The sequence below is a fragment of the Castor canadensis genome, chromosome 6 (genome assembly GCF_047511655.1).
Source record: "Castor canadensis chromosome 6, mCasCan1.hap1v2, whole genome shotgun sequence".
NCBI classification, from domain to species: Eukaryota; Metazoa; Chordata; class Mammalia; order Rodentia; family Castoridae; genus Castor; species Castor canadensis.
In genome coordinates this window covers 119,158,232-119,176,830 of record NC_133391.1, presented here as the reverse complement: position 1 = coordinate 119,176,830, position 18,599 = coordinate 119,158,232, and the positions used below count along the sequence as shown (strand labels likewise).

At 43.0% G+C, this 18,599-nt stretch overlaps 1 long non-coding RNA gene across 1 annotated transcript; it reads right to left on the bottom strand.

Moving 5' to 3' along the window:
* Positions 1 to 3,868: 3,868 nt before the first annotated feature.
* Positions 3,869 to 6,580, bottom strand: LOC141423918 (uncharacterized). Its single transcript, XR_012448679.1, has 3 exons — positions 6,441 to 6,580; positions 4,612 to 4,706; positions 3,869 to 3,984 (listed from the first exon to the last, which is right to left on the bottom strand). It is a non-coding gene; the product is annotated as an uncharacterized lncRNA (long non-coding RNA).
* Positions 6,581 to 18,599: the final 12,019 nt, after the last annotated feature.

The following is an 18,599-nucleotide window of genomic DNA, read 5'->3' as shown; positions in this document are numbered from 1 at the left end:
CTCCCTTGAACAAGATTATTCTCCAAATAGAAGTCTCTATTAGGTATGTGGTAAGTATGGAATATAGAAAGACTCTCTCACCCTCATCCCTTCACAGAAGAACAAAACCACAAGCTTTGTCTTTTAACAGATAGATGCCTGGGGAGTTACTTCAGTTGGGGCCAAACCTGTGCTCTCAGCAACAAAGGTGATTATTTTTCTTAATTACTATGCTTTGCATCTTGTTATATGAGCCTTTGGCGTCTTAATTTTGCTGATGACTTCTCACAATCACTTTAGATTTATTTAGTACCTAATTTACTCAACAGAGCTTTTGCTGTGAACGTTAATCAGAAGCCCAAAAACTCTTAATAAGCTCAGTATTTCACAGTGAACACTACCCTGAGGAATGCTTTAGGAAAATGATGACAAAGCCAGGTCTATAGCTTTCAGAATCAATAAGTTACCAGCTAATGAATTAAGAAGGTCTTGAACTTCCTTCAGCACAGCCCTTGTGTTAGCAGATACACAAATGAGCATTTGTAAATGTACTTAGTTCTTAATTGAAAATTTCCATCAACTCAGCAGCCAGGTATAGGAGAATCTCTAGGGTTATAAATAACAACTAAGAATGTATACCATTCAATAATTAAAATGATCTTGTTTTTGCCACCATTTTTTCAACTATTTCTCTTGAGGCAAAACTCTTCTATTTTCAAGTTTCTACTAGTCCTGACTTTTGATGTCAGTGGGGAAAAAAAATGAGGTTAGCAAAAATGGCCTTTTGTGGTATCTCTCTCCATTCACTAGTTAGGATAGGTCCCTTGTGTAATTTACAGTCCAAATGTAGAGGAGCACAGAACAATCATAAGAAAGACCTATATTTTAGAAGTGCAAATATCTGCCCTCATGCATTGTATCACCTTGAATGTGTGGGCCTACTACCTTCACGTCTAAGGATGTAAACAGTGCCCTGCCCAAAAGTTGGAACTCAGGGAACATCTGTTGAACAAATAATTTTCACAGCATGGGGAGTAAAGAGGGCAAAGGATGAGAACAGACAAAATATTGGCTTAGGGTAGGCAGTCAACGTGTGCTGTGGAAAGGCTATGGTTTTTCTGTTTCTCCCAGGCAAAGAAAGAATTATGGAAAGACTGGAGTTAAAGACATCAGTAAAAAAAAATTTACATCTAGGGTGGGAGAAGGGACCAACCAAGCATCTAGGCCTGAGTCTGAAAAGTACAGAGGATCCAGAAGGATCTCAAAAACTGACATGGGAACCCAAGGATGAAAAGAGAGAAATGGAGGAGTTAGGTGGAGTAGAAAGAAGTGAAAGTGAAAGTCTCCTAGATTCTGAGCCTCTGTCCCCTTCCCTAAAATAACAACGAAAAAGAGTACTTGCTTTATACGTGTTAGAAAGAGGTTGTGAGGACTCATTGAGATGGTATGTGTGAAAGTGTTTCCAAACCTTTAAAACATTATGTTAGTACAATGAGTCCTAGTAAAACTGATTTGGGCCCTGGAACAAGTAAGCAGATGGTTTTGCTCACCACAACAGAGGGGAGTCACCAAGGGATTTTGCCCATGGATATTAATGGCCATGGTACCTTAAAGGTTCACAATGGGAGTTTCAGATGCCCTGTTGATGTAGGGCTCCACACTTCCTGAAATGGTATCACACAGAACGTTTTTTCCTCACCACCAAGACTTCATGAGGACTAAGAAGCCTAAAACCCTAGAGTTAAGGGGCTTACTAGGCACACACATGTTGGTTAGCAGCAGGTTTTGGCTACTTCCAACCACTCCGGGAAACCCTCTGGCATAATTTAAATCGATTACTGTTTTGTTTTAAACCCATATAAGTTAATGAGCAATAACAAGGGTTATATCACTCCTCCGTACTTCTGATATCTCACTAAGAGCAATTTGCACAGGGAAAGTAAGGACACCATGTTTCCTCTAAATTGGTTTCCTCTTTGCAAAGCTAAGTCCACCTGTTTTTCTGGGTGTCTGTGGCCTTGCTGTGGAGTTCTGCATGGAAGGTGAGGGGGAGGGATATCACAGTGAGCCAGGCTGCCTGGGCTTTGTAATGGAAGAGCTGGACCTGTATTCAAGTGCAGGGGTCCCCTCTGTTTGAGAAGTTACCTGCTCTGAGTTAGATTTCTTTATCTATAAGGAAGTTAGGCAATACATTGATATAGGTAGTTATACTAAAGAGTTATGAGTGGTTTTTCTCCCTTGCCTCACTTTTTTGACTCAGTATTGACTCTGTCTGATTTATTTCCCTCTAAGGAATATTAGCAATGGCCTGGGATATTTCATTGTTGTTTCTTTCAATTATGCAATAAAATAAGTAGTTTTTTGAAGCAAACTTGTGAAGACATGTGGTCTGATAGGGGTGACCTCCTTCCCTCTTTATAGCTTAAATTACTATGAGCCAGAACAAATTCATTATAAACTTTTTATCAGAGACTTATACATACATAATTTATATGTGTACACATCTTTGTAGACTTTTATGAGCCTTAGGAAACCAATTTGAAAAATAAGTTTCACATTCCTTGTATAGTCTACACCACACAGTTAAATACTTAATTATGCAATAATTTTTTTTGTATGTTGGTTTTGAAAGCCCTTAGAAGTGGAAGATCTGCACGAAACATCTTTTATGTCCTCCACATGACCTAATACAATCCTCAGCCTGTAGAAGATGTTAAAGACATATTTTTCATTGACTGATTTCAGCAGATGAAATATTAATCCTTAGGTATTAATGAATAGCTGAGAAGGAAGGAGCTGTCAAGACCATGGCAAAGACGGTGAAAACACCTGTGACTTAGAAAGATGACTCTGATGACTGTGTGGAGGATGGGGCCAGAAGGGGAAGGAGGTGGAGAGATGGTGATAATAGGGAGATCTTTTGGAATCTCTTGGAAGATCCAGGTGGAAAAAGTCTAAATAAATGACAAGAGACACAGAAAAGTCAAGACTGATGAAAGAGATATGCAATAAATACCATCAGTGGGGTCCCATTGGAGTGGGAGGAAGGCACTCTGCAATGTCTCCTAGGTTTCAGGCTCTGACAGTTGTGTGTCATCCAAAGCAGGAAGCACAACGTGATGAAGAGGCTGGAGGTGGGAAGAAATAGTTCCATGTTGGACATTTTAAGTTTGGGAGTCAGCAAGAAATTTACATGAAAGTGTGTAGTTGAGTCAGAAATAAATGTATGGACCAGTCTCTAGGAAAGGAGGAAAGTTGGGACAGGGAATTAGACTGGGTTTTTCAGAGCATGGATGGTAGTGGGAGACATGGATGTCAATGAGGACACCAAAGAATGGTAGCGAGAGAGTAGACTGAGAAGGCTACTACCATTTCAGGCAGACCCATGACAGAACTTGAGAAAGCTACAGAGGAGCAGGCGGAAGTCAGGGTAACGCCCTGAGGGCTCATGTTGATGAGAGCACCAGATGGTGACTAAAGGTCCAGGGTCACCAAGAGATCAAGGGAATTTCTAAAAGTGGGAGGCTGGTGATCACGACTCAGAGAAAGCTAATGTCAGTGTCCAAGTGGTGGCTGCAAAGGACAGTGAAACCTCATCTCTGCACTGTGACTCTTTGCCAGTCTTTCTCTTCCTTCTTTTTTTCCCCTCTTTTCTTTTTACTCACACCTTTCCTTCTCCCATAATCTTACAACTCAACCATTGTCTAATTCACTCTTGCATGTAGCATCATAATTCTTAATATAGATTCTGTTGTTTGGTTTGAAATTGAGCCATTGGATCTCTGCAGACACAGCAGAAACTAGCAGATGCTTATTTTCAAATCTTTTGATAAATATTTAAATGTGATGCAATTTGCTGATGATAATTGATGTTTGAAAAAGGTTAAAAGGACATACTTACTGGACCAAAGCAATTTTGTGACACACAGTCAAAATAGAGAAGACAGGGTGAGGGCTGCCCCTGCCTTTATACCACTCAAATCATGGTAGGGGTGGAAACTTGACCTATATGTGTTATAAAGAATAAACAGTTAGTTTAGAGAGGAAGTTGGGGTACAAATATTTAACAAAATATTTTGATCTTGCTACAGTTTTAAAATATAATAATGACTGGCACTTACTGGACATATGTCATCTCATGTAGCACCTACAGTATCACTAAGAGATAAAACAATAGCTAACACATATCACTTACCAAGCGCTTTACAACAACCCCAGAAATTAACCACTGAAATTGTGCTCATTTTGCAGAAAAGAAAACTAAGACACTAAGATGTTAAGAACCTATTCTAAGTCAAGATAATAAATAGTAGAGCCTGAATTTGAACTAAGACATCTGGAAATCAGAGTCCACCTCTTAACACTTACTACCCAGCATTATCTTAGGTATTTTACAGGTGAAGAAAATAAGCCACTGTATCACAGTTACGAAGGTAATAGTGACAAAGCAGGAATGGAGGCCATTGGAAAACAATGAGTAACTAGACAAATTATGGTTCAATACAAAGACTTGTCCAGCTACCAAGGGTGAATAACAATGAGACAGGCTGCCCAGTTGGGTTCTGAGTTCCTTATGCACCAATATTCTGGGTAGGGAGGGTTATAATATCTTTTATTTACATCACAACTTACAATTTGCAAAGTGCTTTCTAGAGAGACTCCTTTTTTGCCTTTGGTTTTGACATCCTTGCTGATTCTTCCCTATTACTCTGGTAGAGGACTTCAAACTGAAAACAAACAAATATCATAGACATTTGAGTTGTTTTTCGTGTTTATCAAACAGGGTTTCACCTTTTTTCCAAGGCTGGCCTCAGACGATGATTCTCCTACCTTTGTCTCTCTAGCTGGGATTACAGACATGTACCACCACTCCTAGCTCATTTTGGAGACAAGGTCTCTCGTTAACTGATTGCCTGGGTTGGCCTGAAACCACCATCCTTTTCTCTCTGCTTCCCACGTAGCTCGGGTATTGGTGCACACAACCACATCTGCCCCTTTAAGTTAGTTTTATAATTGAGAAACATTTGCTGAGCCAAAAACTGTATTTCTGTAATGCCCCCCTCATCCATTCCTACACTTATTCCACTAACATTTGCTAAATATCTGTGAAATGCCAGGTGTGTAGGTATGAGGACATGAGAAGAAGGCACAGCTCTTACCCTACTGTGTCCCCCATCCTAGAGTTCACCAGCTTACAGGTCCACACAGGCCAAAGGCTCCCTGCCTCTCTCACCCTGGGGATGTTCTCCCATTTTGGAATGCTTGGCTCATTGCTATAGTTTGAATTTTGAATGTCCTCCAAAGACCTATGTGTTAAAGGTTTGGTCCCCAGGCTGTCACAATTGGGAGGTGATGGAATCTGTAAGAGATGGGCTTAGTGGGAGGTGCTTAGATCACTGGGAGCATGCCTGTGAAGGGGATTGTGTGACCCTGACCCCGCTCCTTGTTCTTTTCTACTTCCTGGCCATGAGAAAATAGTTTTTCTCTGCTATGCACTCTTGCCATGATATACTGCTTTACTACAGGCCCAAAGCAATGGAGCCAACTGATTATAGACTGGAGCCTCTAAAACTCTTTATAAGTTTCTTAATCAGGTATTTTATTACAGTGACAGAAGCTAACAAACACACCCATGCTCAGAAGCTTCCCTCAGCCCACAAGAGAAGGCAGTTGATAAATAAATGCCCCAGTGTCCTTGCCTTTCAGTGGGACAACGTGCAGTGTATTCTTTCCATGCTGTCAAGGGCTCCCCAGCCCCAGTTCTAGAACTTACACTATTCCCTCTACCGTCTATCCTCCGTTGCCTATCCCACCTCTTCACTCCCTTGCATGCTTCTTGGAATCATTTCGAAACAAGCTACCTGCACCCATGTACTGGTTTTAGGGTCTGATTTGGGAGAAACCTGTCCTCAAGGGGCTCCACTCAGGGAGTTGGCCTCAGTCTAGGCCTCAGACTCACTTGAGTAAAACACTGAGAAAATCAGAGGCGCTTTTCCGTAGGAAGATGTGTTTACAGTGTGTGGCTGTTGCTTTTAGTGCCTTTAGCTCAGAATGGAATGGAATGAAGACACCCAGGGGCACCTGCAGGGTAAAGCCAGCCCAGAGTACCAGTGCTGAGAAGGGTGTTACAGTGAACATAGGGAAGCCATGTTAGGATCAGAACCCCACCATACACACACCACACACACACACACACACACACACACACACACACACACACATCTAGCCTCAAGGGAATGACAAATTCTCACATTGGTTGTGAGGGAAGGTTGTGGAGCTGGTTGAGCAATTGATCTTCCTAATTTCCACTTACCTTCTCTAGCTTCCCCTAGCAATTGTTAACTCTGGAAAAACCTTCCCGCTAAACTAAACTTCCACTCCAGACCCCTCCCCATATCTATTCCAAGTCTGTAAGCGGGTTCTGGCATTGGTTGGATCCTCCCCTCCACCAGGTTTCTTACCAAATACACTTTGTGCTGGCATTTGAGCCAACTCTTGCCTATCTCCTCTGTGCATCTTTCAGTCTAACAAAGGGATGCAGTGGCACATGGGGCTAGGATGCTAAGTGTTCTGCAGAACACATCATTCTTCATGTTCTTCTCCTGTATAGAGAGGAGAGAGAAGTGGAGAAGAAGAAAAAGACAAGCATTGTAAGGTGCCCTGTGAAGATTTTGTTTGAGCCCTAACATTTTCTCTTTAGTGGGGAGCACACTGAACATAGATGGACCTTTTGCACCTGGATAAAAGACCTCTCCTGCAAAGGCTTTGGATGTTGGCTGCTAGAAAATCTGGACTCCATGTCCCCAAAAAAGCAGTATAAAGGGAGAGGGGTATTGTAAGAGGTGTTCAAACTGCTTTTGCTGAAAAGCATGGACTCCTTACTCAGGTCCACAAATTAACTAAAAGCCAGAGAAAAGCATGGCATCTGTCCTCCATTTTGTATCTGTCTTTGCTCTGAGCCATTTTCTTTGCAGTCAGTTTGCAACCACCTTGGATTCCAGGAAAGACAGAAGATAACATCTTCATGACAAAGGAACTACCCCCAGCAGTAGACCTTCCTCAGGATGGACCACCTGCCAATTGACAGTGACTCTAGATAACAACTCCAGAGCCTGTCCCAGAACAAGAACTGAGATAATAACTAACCAGACCACACCTGGGACTGGACATGTTTAACTTTGCATACCTTTGCCCCATGTCCCCAGTTCTTTGTCTGTTTAAAACTATAGCTCACATATGTACTGTGAAGATGGATGAAAATGGGCTTTGCTTTTTTCCCACACCATGTCCCAAGCCATGTAATAAACCTTCCTCTGCCTTCACCATGCCTCTTTATTTGGCGTTTAGGGGCAAGTGGCTGGACTTGGTATATGGAATCCTAGGAGTCCAAAACTCTGGTTTCAGTATGACATTAGGTAGCCTAATGTCCTCTACCAATGCAATTGGAACACAGACTTAAGCAATTAGCTTCTAACCATGACCTTCAGTAAGGCCATCTACTGTCCCCTTGCCAGACATTGTTCATACTATGAGTGTTAGGGTGAACATAGGGCAGCCGCGTTAGGACTAGATCCCCTCCCTCTTACAGGTAGTTTACTACAAACTCTCCTCCCAGCCCTAAAGAATGACAAACATCCACCTTTAGCCATTTACTAGAAACTCGCCACCCAGCCTTGAAGAATGACAAACACCCACCCTTAAACCATTATTTTGGGAGGGTAGAAGGACCAATTGAAGATTTTCCCACCCAGCGACCTTTCTGGTACTTCTCCACCAACCTCCTATAGATAGCTCCAGTCTGTAAGCAGCTGTGGGCTCCAGCACCTACTGGAGACCACTTCCACAGGTTCCTTCTCCAGAATAAAACCAGTGTTGACATTGAACCATCCCTTCACCTGTCTCTCTGTGCCTCTTTCAGTTTAACATCTCTGTCTCCCATCTATCTATCCATGCTTTTCAGTTTTGGTTCTGTTCCCCACTGAATTTCAGTTCAATTTAAACATGTTTAGCAAAGTATTGAAAAAGCTTCTACACCACTCTGTATCATACTGATTTTATTGCTATTTGGAGAACACCTACTTCCCTTTCCCACTGTGTTACAGCAGCCAGGTCCCTTCATTTGGATGAGGGCTGCAGACCACTGTGAGGGGATTGAAGGGGACCACAAGAGGACTCTGACAGCTCTGTCCAGCATTCTCGGGGGTCCCAGAAGAATGACAGGCAGTTTTGATTGACACAGAGGAGGAATTTGCCTCTTTCACATGGAGGTGGGAATTGGGAATGAGGAGGCAGAATTCATGGAATCAGTGACATGTGACCATCAAGGTTAATTTCACATCTGGGAAAATGGGAGTTAAATTTGCAATTGAAAAACTTCTAGATTAGAGATTGGGAAAATTGGTCAAAATGTATATTGATTTATCCTGGAGAAGTGTGGCTCAGGGGCCCCTGGCAAACCCTAAGCAGGACTGCCTAGTCTTCAAGGGTGTCAAGCTGAAATCAGATCAGCCTTAGTAAAGTGTGCTGCCTCCAGGCACGGACAGACCTTCTAGCCAGTGGTCCTAATTGCTTCCGAAGATCAGAATTCAAAATTCAGTTTTAAAGGTCTAGGCTCTTCTTCAGGATTTTTAACTGTTTTTATAGACTTATTTTAGTTTTGCACATTTATCCTTAGTCAAGTTCTATGCAAACTAGGGTTATCAGAATTAGCAGATAAAATACAGGACACTCAGTTAAATTTGGATTTCAGGTAAACAATGAATAAATTTTAATACAAAAATTTGTGTCCAATATTTGAGACATATACTAAGAGCACTCATTATTTACATAAAATTTAAATGTAACTAGGCACCCCATATTTTATCTGGCAACCCTAATCTGAATAAATCTTTCCCTAGAAAACAGAGCAGTGAAAGATCTGGAACAAAAAGCAAAGTTCTGGGGGTCCTTTTTCCTGCTGGGTAAACAGACATGGCTGATGGAGTGACTTGTCTTTCTTAACAGGTCTTCACTTTTTACTCCCTGAATGATTGAAGTATCTTAAGTAAGATACAATAAGACCATGAGATGAGAGAGAACATCAAATGAAATAGAAAGGAATGGGAAGTTTGAATTCCAAAAGCTTGAACTGAAGTGGTTGTGGCTGATCTTGACTTTTGCTTCTGAACTCCTTGGCAGCCTGAAACCAAAGAAAACATGATCTGATACAAGAAGGCAGGCAATTAAACTTTCTTTCTGAACCTTATGCTTAGAGGCCTATTATACCTATATACCTGAGACAGCCGGCTAGCCATTGTGGTTTGAGGGGAGGCAGGATGAGAGCTCAGACAGCTGACATACTGGGCCTGAGTCTTACTCCAGTCATCACCTCACCTCTCTCATCTCATTTCCTCATCCCATTGCTTATTGTAACGTAATGAACACATCACATATGGGATAATGTTGTTACGAAGATCAGCAAATAATAATGTGCTCTGTGATTGTTTTGTAGAAGTCACATAAACATTCTTTAAATGACTGTTATATTATTAACCCTTAATTTAAAAAGACTAGGAGACATTAAAATGAAGTTCGCTGAAGGCCTTTCGTGAAAGGTAGATCCTGAAGCAGAAGTCATCCTGGCTACCCGTTGCCTCTTGGGCTTTAAACTCCACACAGGAGTTCAGGGACTGCTGTGGGTGCTGTGGCTTCAGAGTTCAGGTAAACCAGGAACCATGCCTTCACCATTGCAAATAATCCCACCTGCCTGGACCTGAGAATATATGGTCTTGTCTCAAAAGCAAATGGGAATGTCCATCCCAACCCCTGGCAGGGCTGCAGGATGTACTTCTCTCAAGGAAATAATAACCTTGACCAGAGTGGAAGGAAAAGGAAAGACATGTGTCTGTGGATGCCAGTGGGACTGCAGACAAGCTATGGCATGCAACTGCTAGGCCATCCAGACATTGAGAAATGGCCGCCAGGGAGCCAACCAACAGGTTATCACTATGATATGGCTAGATTCCTTGTGCATGAGCCATATCCATATGGTATTTTCTTCTCTTTGATAGGGAAGGGCCAGAATGTTCCATCACCTTACTGAATTCCTGGACAAAAGATGCTTCACCTTAGAAAATAACAATGTAATGATGAGAATGATAGTGATGGCAGCTATGAGGAGGTACCATGCTGTTTTACACCCCGGCCTCATTAAATCCTTGAGAGATGGTCTATTATTACTCCCATTTTACTATAAGAAAATAGACTTGAAAATGATTGCTTTCTGCCTGGTAAATAAGGAGGGGAAAGCTCCCTGGGTCTCAGGAAAGAAGTTTGCTGGCTTTAACTGGGAGTGGTGTAAGCACGAGGGCCAATTATTCAGAAAGATGAGAACTATGAAGTACCTACTATCAGAATAGCAATGACCTAATCCACAGAAGGAATGCAGAGATGGCTGCTATCTATTCATGCTTACTGTCTAGTCTTGTCTACAGAGAAGCCAAGGTAGAATATAAATGTGCTCAGAAAGCTGCCTATCACATGGGGTCAGCTTATAGCCCCTCTGACAGACTCACTTTCAGGTAGTAAATTTGATTATCGAAGGCAGCCAGAAGCATGTGATTAGGGGACTTTGCTTCTGCCTAGTCCCCTGAGAAAGGGAGGGTTCAGAACCCAGAACTGACTCTCAGGCCTCTGATTTGGGCTGTCAGGCTGCCGTGCTGATTCCTTTCAATAATTTTCATGATTCTCCTAGATGCATGAAGTCCTTCAAACTTTGGGGTTCCACAATGACATCCCCTACTGGAAACACTGGCTTTCCTTATTTTCCATCAAAAGTAGAGTAGTCCTTCTTGATCTACAGTTTCACTTCTTTCAGTTTCAGCTAGCTTAGGTCACCTACAGTCTAAAAGTATCAAATGGAATATTCCAGAAATGAGCAATCTCTACGTTTTCAATTGCAAATCCTTCTGAGTAGCATGACAAAACTTCATGCCATTCTACTCTGTCCTGCCTGGAACAGGAGTTAACCCTAATTCTAGTGTATCCGTGCAGTATACACTGCCCACTCATTAGTCACTCAATCACCTTCTTGGTTATCAGATTGGCTGTCATGGTGTGGTGGTGCTTATGCTCAGGTAACTCTCATTTAATAATGGCCCCAAAGCACCAGAGTAGTGATGCTGGCAATTTCATTGCAGTATGTTGTTATAATTGTTTTATTTTATTATTAGTTATTGTTGATCTCTTACCTTCACTTTATCATATATGTATGTATAGGAAAACATAATATACCTAAATATACCTATCCACTATCTCAGACATCCACTGGGGTCATAATATATTCCACACAGATAAGGAGGGACCACTGTAGTTACTATTGGCCATTGGGCAGAAAATGGAGGAGGAAGCATCAGAGTGGCAACTGTCACTTAGCCTCTGGCCAGGAAGCTTTGCTAAAAACAGCACTGGTCAGTGAGGGTAAGAATGGTTGGCTGCAGAGGTAGATGGCAGGTCTATCCTTATAGCAGGGACCACCACCAAGAGCCTCACCTTTGAAGGGAAGAGCGGCTGTTCCTCCACAGACCCCAGAACCATTCTTCAGATAGGAACTGAGGATAACCCGTGGCGTTCTCAGCACGTGCCTCTGCAGCAACCCCTGTCTTCAGACCCTGTGGCCGGCACATTGGAGATTTCCCCTTGGCTTTGTGTTCTTCCTGCATTTTTAAACAGCAGCTTCTTGGAACAGATGCTCTCAGTTTCCTTCTCTGGACTCCTCTGCACAAACAGCAGATTGCCTGCTTCTGTCATCTTCATCACAGAAAGGAGCGAAACATGCTAATCATGTTATTTTTCTCTTCCTTCTGCTTGCAATTGGCTACATGAACCAAGGGCTCTCTCCTCCCTCAGCCTCTCCCTGTGCCATGAGAACACTCCAGGCTGGAGTGTCCTGAGCACTTCGTACCAAGCCCCATGGTCTGGAAGCATCTTTTGAAACAGACACCTGAGATTTCATTTATTTATTTGGTTAAATAGTTGCTTCCTTTGCCCTCCTAGGGGGATTTCTAGTTCCCCCATGAGAGCAAGCTGAAATCTATGGAAGCCATCAGCATTAAAATTATTGTCAACCTCCATCTCCCAGGCCTATTCCATCACACAACTCCGAGGGCATTGATGGCTCACACGAAGTTGTGTATTGGTCTGATAATTGTGCAACACAACGCACAGATGTTGTGTAAAACAAACACAGTGCTAAGCCATGACACAAACTCAATGCAGTGAGCAACATTTTGCTCTTTTTTCTTCTCACTGTGATGCCTTTAACAATTATTTTAAAATATCAAATATAAATTCCCCTCCAACACTTTTCTTTGATGCCATAAACTCATGAATAGCCCATCCATCTGAGTAACCCAGGGCCGAGCAAACCCACCTGTTCAGAGAAGCAGGAGCACAAGTTTCTCCTGTTACAATGTCACGCCCCTCCCCAAGAGCCTCTGCTCCACCCTGTTTGCCGCTGTTTATAAAAGGCCCCCACTGAAGGAGGTTGGAGGCTTTTGCTTTTTGCCTTGGACTTTTACTTTGGGCTTTGGAGGGGTTTTGGGGCTTTGGCTTTTGCTTTGGGCTTTTTGGTGTGGGAGTCTTTTTCTATCACCCTGTTTTGGCAGGAGCCCCATGTCCCAGAAAACTAGAATGGGCATATCTAATACTGACAGAAAAAGATGAAAATGAGCAGTAAGACCTGACTTCTGTGGGAATGAACTGTCATCAAAGAACCTGAACTCCACAGGCCTAGACTTAATCTTGGGGAGCTGTGAAATGATGCCACAAACGGTAAGCGATGGGGCTTCTCTGCCTCTTGTAGGCACCTGGTTTATATTATTTGTCCCAGAGCCACTCGGCAGGTCTCCTCCTTCTTTTCACCGAGGTAGAGAGGTGGGGCAGGGTGAATGAAGAGCCTGGAGTCTAAGCAGGAAAGCAGAAACCACATAAGCACTTAAATCAGAGAGCATTTCTTGCAGGAAATGGGTCACACTGGTGTCTCAGTTTGGATTCACCAGGAGACCCAGAGAAAGGATATAAGTATCAGTAGTTTTGCCAAGCAAGGCCAGAGAATGTAAGTGGAGGAGCAGCGAGACAGGCAAGGGGAGGTGAGGACATGGAGCTCCAAGACCCTGATGAGTGCTCTGCAGCTGGGGTAGCGCAGGCCTGTCAACATGCCTTCTGAGTGCAGTTGCTTCTGGAGATGTTCGTTCTCCAGCTTGCTCTGAACACAGGCTGCTCATGCTCCAGTGGCCAGAATCACAGCCCTGTGGCAGCGTGTCTCAGGTGTTCAGTAAGGTGACTTTGGCTTGTAAAGTGACTACCTAGAGAATAAGGACCCCCCTGAAATTAGCAACAGCAGAGCGTCTGCCACATCTAGGCTGATGGGCAAAGGTGAGAAGCCATGTTCCTACAATCCAGGATTGTGACCGTGTGGACATGCCAGTAGCTGGACCCATGACACAAAGGATGATCCTGCAGCAATAGAACAATGGAGATGAGTCTGCTGCCAGAGAGCTGTCCGAAGCACAAGCAAGGGGCAGACTCCTTGGCTTCTCTCTTCCTCCCTCCTCCATCCATTCAATCTCTCACCAAGAACCAAACATAGCTGGAAGCCAGGTTACAGGGGAGCTGAAAAATGGAGACTGTGGGTGTGAGCTGACAGCCCCTTCTTCCAATCTCCCTCATCTCTACCACCCATGACACAGAGTAAGGGCAGGGAAGGGCAAGCAATGAGTCTGGAAGCAACATGGCCTGGGATGGCACTGAAGGGTCAGAATCAGCATCCCCCTCTGCTGCCTCTGTGTACGCCTAGCTATAGTAATAGGATAAAGAGGCGTCCTGCGTAAGGACATGTCAGTCCTGATAGACAGCAATCACTGGAGTCTGTGTAAGCTGTGCCCAGTCCTACGAGGTTGACAGAGATGACCAAAGGTTCACTGACCACATGATCCTTCAGAGACAGACGAAGGACGTTGGTGGCTCTTTGCTAGAATGGGTCCTCATCTCCACAGTGGGGATTTGAAGGGCCTTACGTGTGTCTGTGCTGGGAGGAGGTGCCAAGACTGTGGTGGTAAACAGTAGTGTTGTCCAAAGTCCATGAATGGGTTAGCAGCATTTTCTAAATAATATCCTGCTAAATCAATATAGTAACTGAGTATTAAATACTCTTCTGGAAAATTCCAAATGTGCTAACATGTTAAGGTCTCTGAGAAGCCCTACAACATGTGTGGAAAGCTTTTAGTCTAGAACTCCAGTCTGCCACTTTTAAAAACATGGAGTGGCTACTACAACCTCAAGGAGAAAATATCCCATAGCACTGTGGTTCAGAAAAACTCAGACAGAGAATTTGTAGGTAGGAGAGCGTGGGAATATCCAGGAGAGCACATTTATGGTGTTTGTGGTGGGGTGCTAAACTAATAAAAGTCTGATAAGCCTCTAATTACAGCCAGAGCCACTGGTGTGCTGAAGCAGGCTCACACTGGGCAGTGAGAACCCATGTTAAATTTACAAGAATGTTACCAGCTAGTTGTTAAAAAATAACCATTATTAACAATCAAATCATATGAAGTTACTATTAAATACCTTTTATTAAAACCTGGGGTCGTCGGTACTCTAAACTCATCGCTGCCTGCCTTACTGTCGTCTCTGTTCTGTTGAGTAATCTGCCTCTCTTCCCACTCTACATTCGTGATGCGCTGTTGGTAGCTGCAAATCAGCCACGAAACCAGCCAATGTCATCACCTGGGACTTGATTTATTGTTTTGTTGCCTGTCTAGACTTAAGATGATAGAGAAAATGTTCATGATGAAGATTAAACTTAGGAGCTGTGGTTCTGTAGCCATCGCACAGTGACTAGCACATCACAAACCGAGGAGATGTTCTTCCAGTATCCAAAACTGTGATCTAACTCAGCAGAGAAACAGCACTGTCAATAAGTGAAGTTTGGACACGCATAGTGACGAAGCTGAAAGAGATTTCAGTTTAATGGCTCTGTTTTTACACAGATAAAAAACAATTGGACAGAGTAATCTAAGAGATTACATATCAGAGTAATGACAATAAATTTATTGGGAAAAGAGCTAGAGGACTGATGTGCAATTCCATTTGTTAAATCTTAGTTCATTTGCAACCCTAGCTTGACTACAAATTCAAGACTCCAGCAAAATTCAGTGAAAGTCTTCTGTAAGAATTGTGTCCATATGGAATTTACAATAAAAAGTATTATCTATTTTATTATTACTTGTAAAGTGTGGGATACATTGCTTCTATCAAATTTATAATAAACATACATTTATTGTGTATTTACTTTTTTTCCTGGATCACTGGTTGTTAAGTCTGCACCAGCACACCCCTGGTGAAAGGCTTTCACTCAAAGGTGATTCTGTCCCATGGATTATGTTAAATTAGAACCTACAAATGCCACCTAGTCTAGGTAGCTCCACATGTAGGAAAATAAAACTGAAGAATCACTCTCTAAAGCCAGAAGCCCATGGCTCACACCTATAATTCTTACCACTTGGGAGGCTAAGAGCTGAAGGATTGCAGTTCAAGGCCAGCCTGGGTAAATAGTTCACGAGACCCCATCTCCAAACTAACCAAAGCAAAATGGACTGGAGGCATGACTCAAGCGGTACAGCACCTGTTTGGCAAGTATTCTGACTTCAAACCCCAGTCCCACCAAAAAAAAAAAGAATAACACCTCAATGTTTCTTTTAATTCAATTCACCACAAAATTTATTATTTACTGTGTGTTAGAAAGCTTTCATTAAATCATAGTCTTAGAGCTCCAGGAAATCTTTGGGACATTTAAATTTAGCCTCATCTTTAAAAATTGACATAAAATTCACAAAACAAAATTCACCGTTTTAACCGTTTCAAAGAGTATGATTCAGTAGGTTTTTTTTTTTTACTATGCTCATAATATTGTGAAAACCACCATTACTATGAGTTCCAGAACATTTTCATTACCCCGCAGAAGAAACTTCAGACTTTAGTAAGCAGTCACTCCCTATTTCTCCCCTGCACCTCCCTGGCCCCTGTTAAACACCTTTCTCTAAGGTTTGCTTGTTTGAGGCATTTCACACAAAAAAATATCCTCCTATATGTGGCCATTAGTGTCTACTTTCTTTCACGTGGATCACTTCATCATCCCTTTCTATGGGTGAATAATATTCCATTGGATGAACACACCACAGTTTTCATACATCAGTTGATGAACACTGGGTTATTTCCACTTTATTTTCCTATCATGAATAAAGTTGTAGACAAATTCATAGACGAGTTTCTGTTTGTACATGCCTTTGGCTGTCCCGGGGGTGGAATTGCTGGAGAATATGGCCACTCCATTCCCTTCTGAGGACTTGTTAGCTTCCACAGTGGCTGCTCCATTTTGCATGCCCTCTGCCAGTGCATGAGGAAACACCCCCTTTGAAACTGAGGATCTGAAGGCCCAGGAAGGCTGTGACTTGCACAAAGTCAGGACAGAACAGGTCTAAAAATCAAGTCTCCCACCTACAGGCTGATGCTACTTGTACTGTTCCATGGCCCCACCCACGGCTGATGCAATGTGCCTGCCCTTTTTGTCATGTAACTTAGGCCAGGAATAGTCAGTGCCGAAAAACATTTCAATATTGTTGGAAACAGAAAGGACAAGTTTTCAGATACTCTGACTTACCCAGAAAATTCAAGTAATTAGAATCCACCTTGGCTCCATAGATCCACCACTCAACCCCACCCCACCCCCCCACCCCAATGACCCAGCTTTACACATTTCTGCTCTTCTAAAGCTGACTCTTCCAGTAACAGCCTGGCCTGAGCACCAACACTCAGAACAGTAAACAGCATATGCCATTTTTAAGATACTTTTCTGAGAGGCCAGCCTCCACTCCTTCCCCACCCTTCTATTCCTCGCTCTACTTCCGGCCTGTCATTCTTTCCAGGGGCTGTTACTACAGCTACTTCACTGTTTTCTCCACTGCCTCTCCTGTGTCCCAGGTCCTGTCCCCAGCCAGTTCTCCTAAGATCTAGACATGTCTTTCCCTGCTGTAAATAGCATTGGTGATTTTTCAAAGATCAAACTCCTTGACTGAGCACTTGAGGACCTTCCCAATTTAGGCTCCATTACTCTTCCAGTTTGTGTCAGCTCCTCATTCATTTTGTGCTTAAGCCACACCAAAACAACCACAGTTCTCGAAACATGCCTGGCACTTTCATGCTTTTTTCCAAATTAATTTAAGAGAAATAGTACTGAAAATCTTCTATGTGCTACTCTGGAGATTCAAATTAATACAGTCCCTGTTTGCAAAAAAAAAAAAAAAACTTAAAACTACCATTTTAGGTGAAGCTGTCTCATTCAGCGGGTAGTAACAATAGAAGGTGATATAGAAAATAGGATCTAATAGAAATCAGTAGAATCTTATATATTTAAAAGTTCAGATATAAGGCAAAGTAGGAAATTATTAATTCTCTTTAGGAATAGTTCTTAAAAGGTTTCACAGAGGATGGATTCCCAAAGTAGGGCTTTGGAGTATGAAGAGGTGTTCACTAAGTGAATAAAAAGAAAAGCAGTCTGCATAGAAGGAACAGTCACTGGAAAGGCAAGTGGCAAACACAAAAGACAAATGAGGAAACCCGTGTGCAGCTCTGGAGCTGGAGTGGAAGGAGGTAGGCTGCAGGATGGCAAGAGGTGACTCTAGAAAGGTCTGTATGTGGCTGACACAAAAGCTTGTATGGCAGCTGAGGAGTCTGCACATTGCCCTGTAAGCAGTGAGAATTTGTGAGCAGAGGACAGGTTGGTTTGTGTTTATTTAGATAATTCAGGAGACAATGAAGGAACTAGATTTCAGGTTCCCAACGAGTGGAGACAAAGAGCCTCTTCCCACAGCTGAGGTACAGGATGAAGGGCTGACCTAGGCAGTGGGGTAACAGGGATGGAATATGGAGACGGACTGGCCCTTCCTTACCTGGCAAACCATCACCTCTGAGGGCGCCAACTGCCTGGGTGAAGGGAACCACTGTCTCTTCTGCTCTCTAGGGTTGGTACAGACATCTATGCCGCACTCCCTCATGGAATGAGTGCTCCTGAATCCCTCAGGTTGGTTTTCCCCCAAACCGAACCTGCAGCTCTGGAAGACAGAGGCCAGGATACCTGACATCCCCGGCATTCAGAATCACGCCACCTCCTTCGGTACTTCTCAAACTTTGACTAAAGTGCAGACTTTGATTCAGTAGGTCTAGGCAAAGTCAAGATTCTGCATTTTTTTTTCCAGTGCTGGGGATGGAACCCAGGGCCTTACACATGCTAAGCAAGCACTGTACCACCAAGCCACTTCTCCAGCCTGAGATTCTGCATTTCTAATGAGTTCCCAGGTACCCAGAATGCACCTTGAGTAGCTAGGACTTAGCACAAAATCTCCACATTTGCTGACAGGACAGAAACTGCTACCTCCCGGACACACCCACCTCTACTTCCTGGTCCTTATAAAGGAATTCCATATCATGTAGCATTGGGTTCTCAGTCAAGGGGAGAGAAATTCTGGTGAAAATTCTCTGAAGTGAGCTGCTTATTTTCTGGGAAATGCACGCCATTGTTGAGTCCA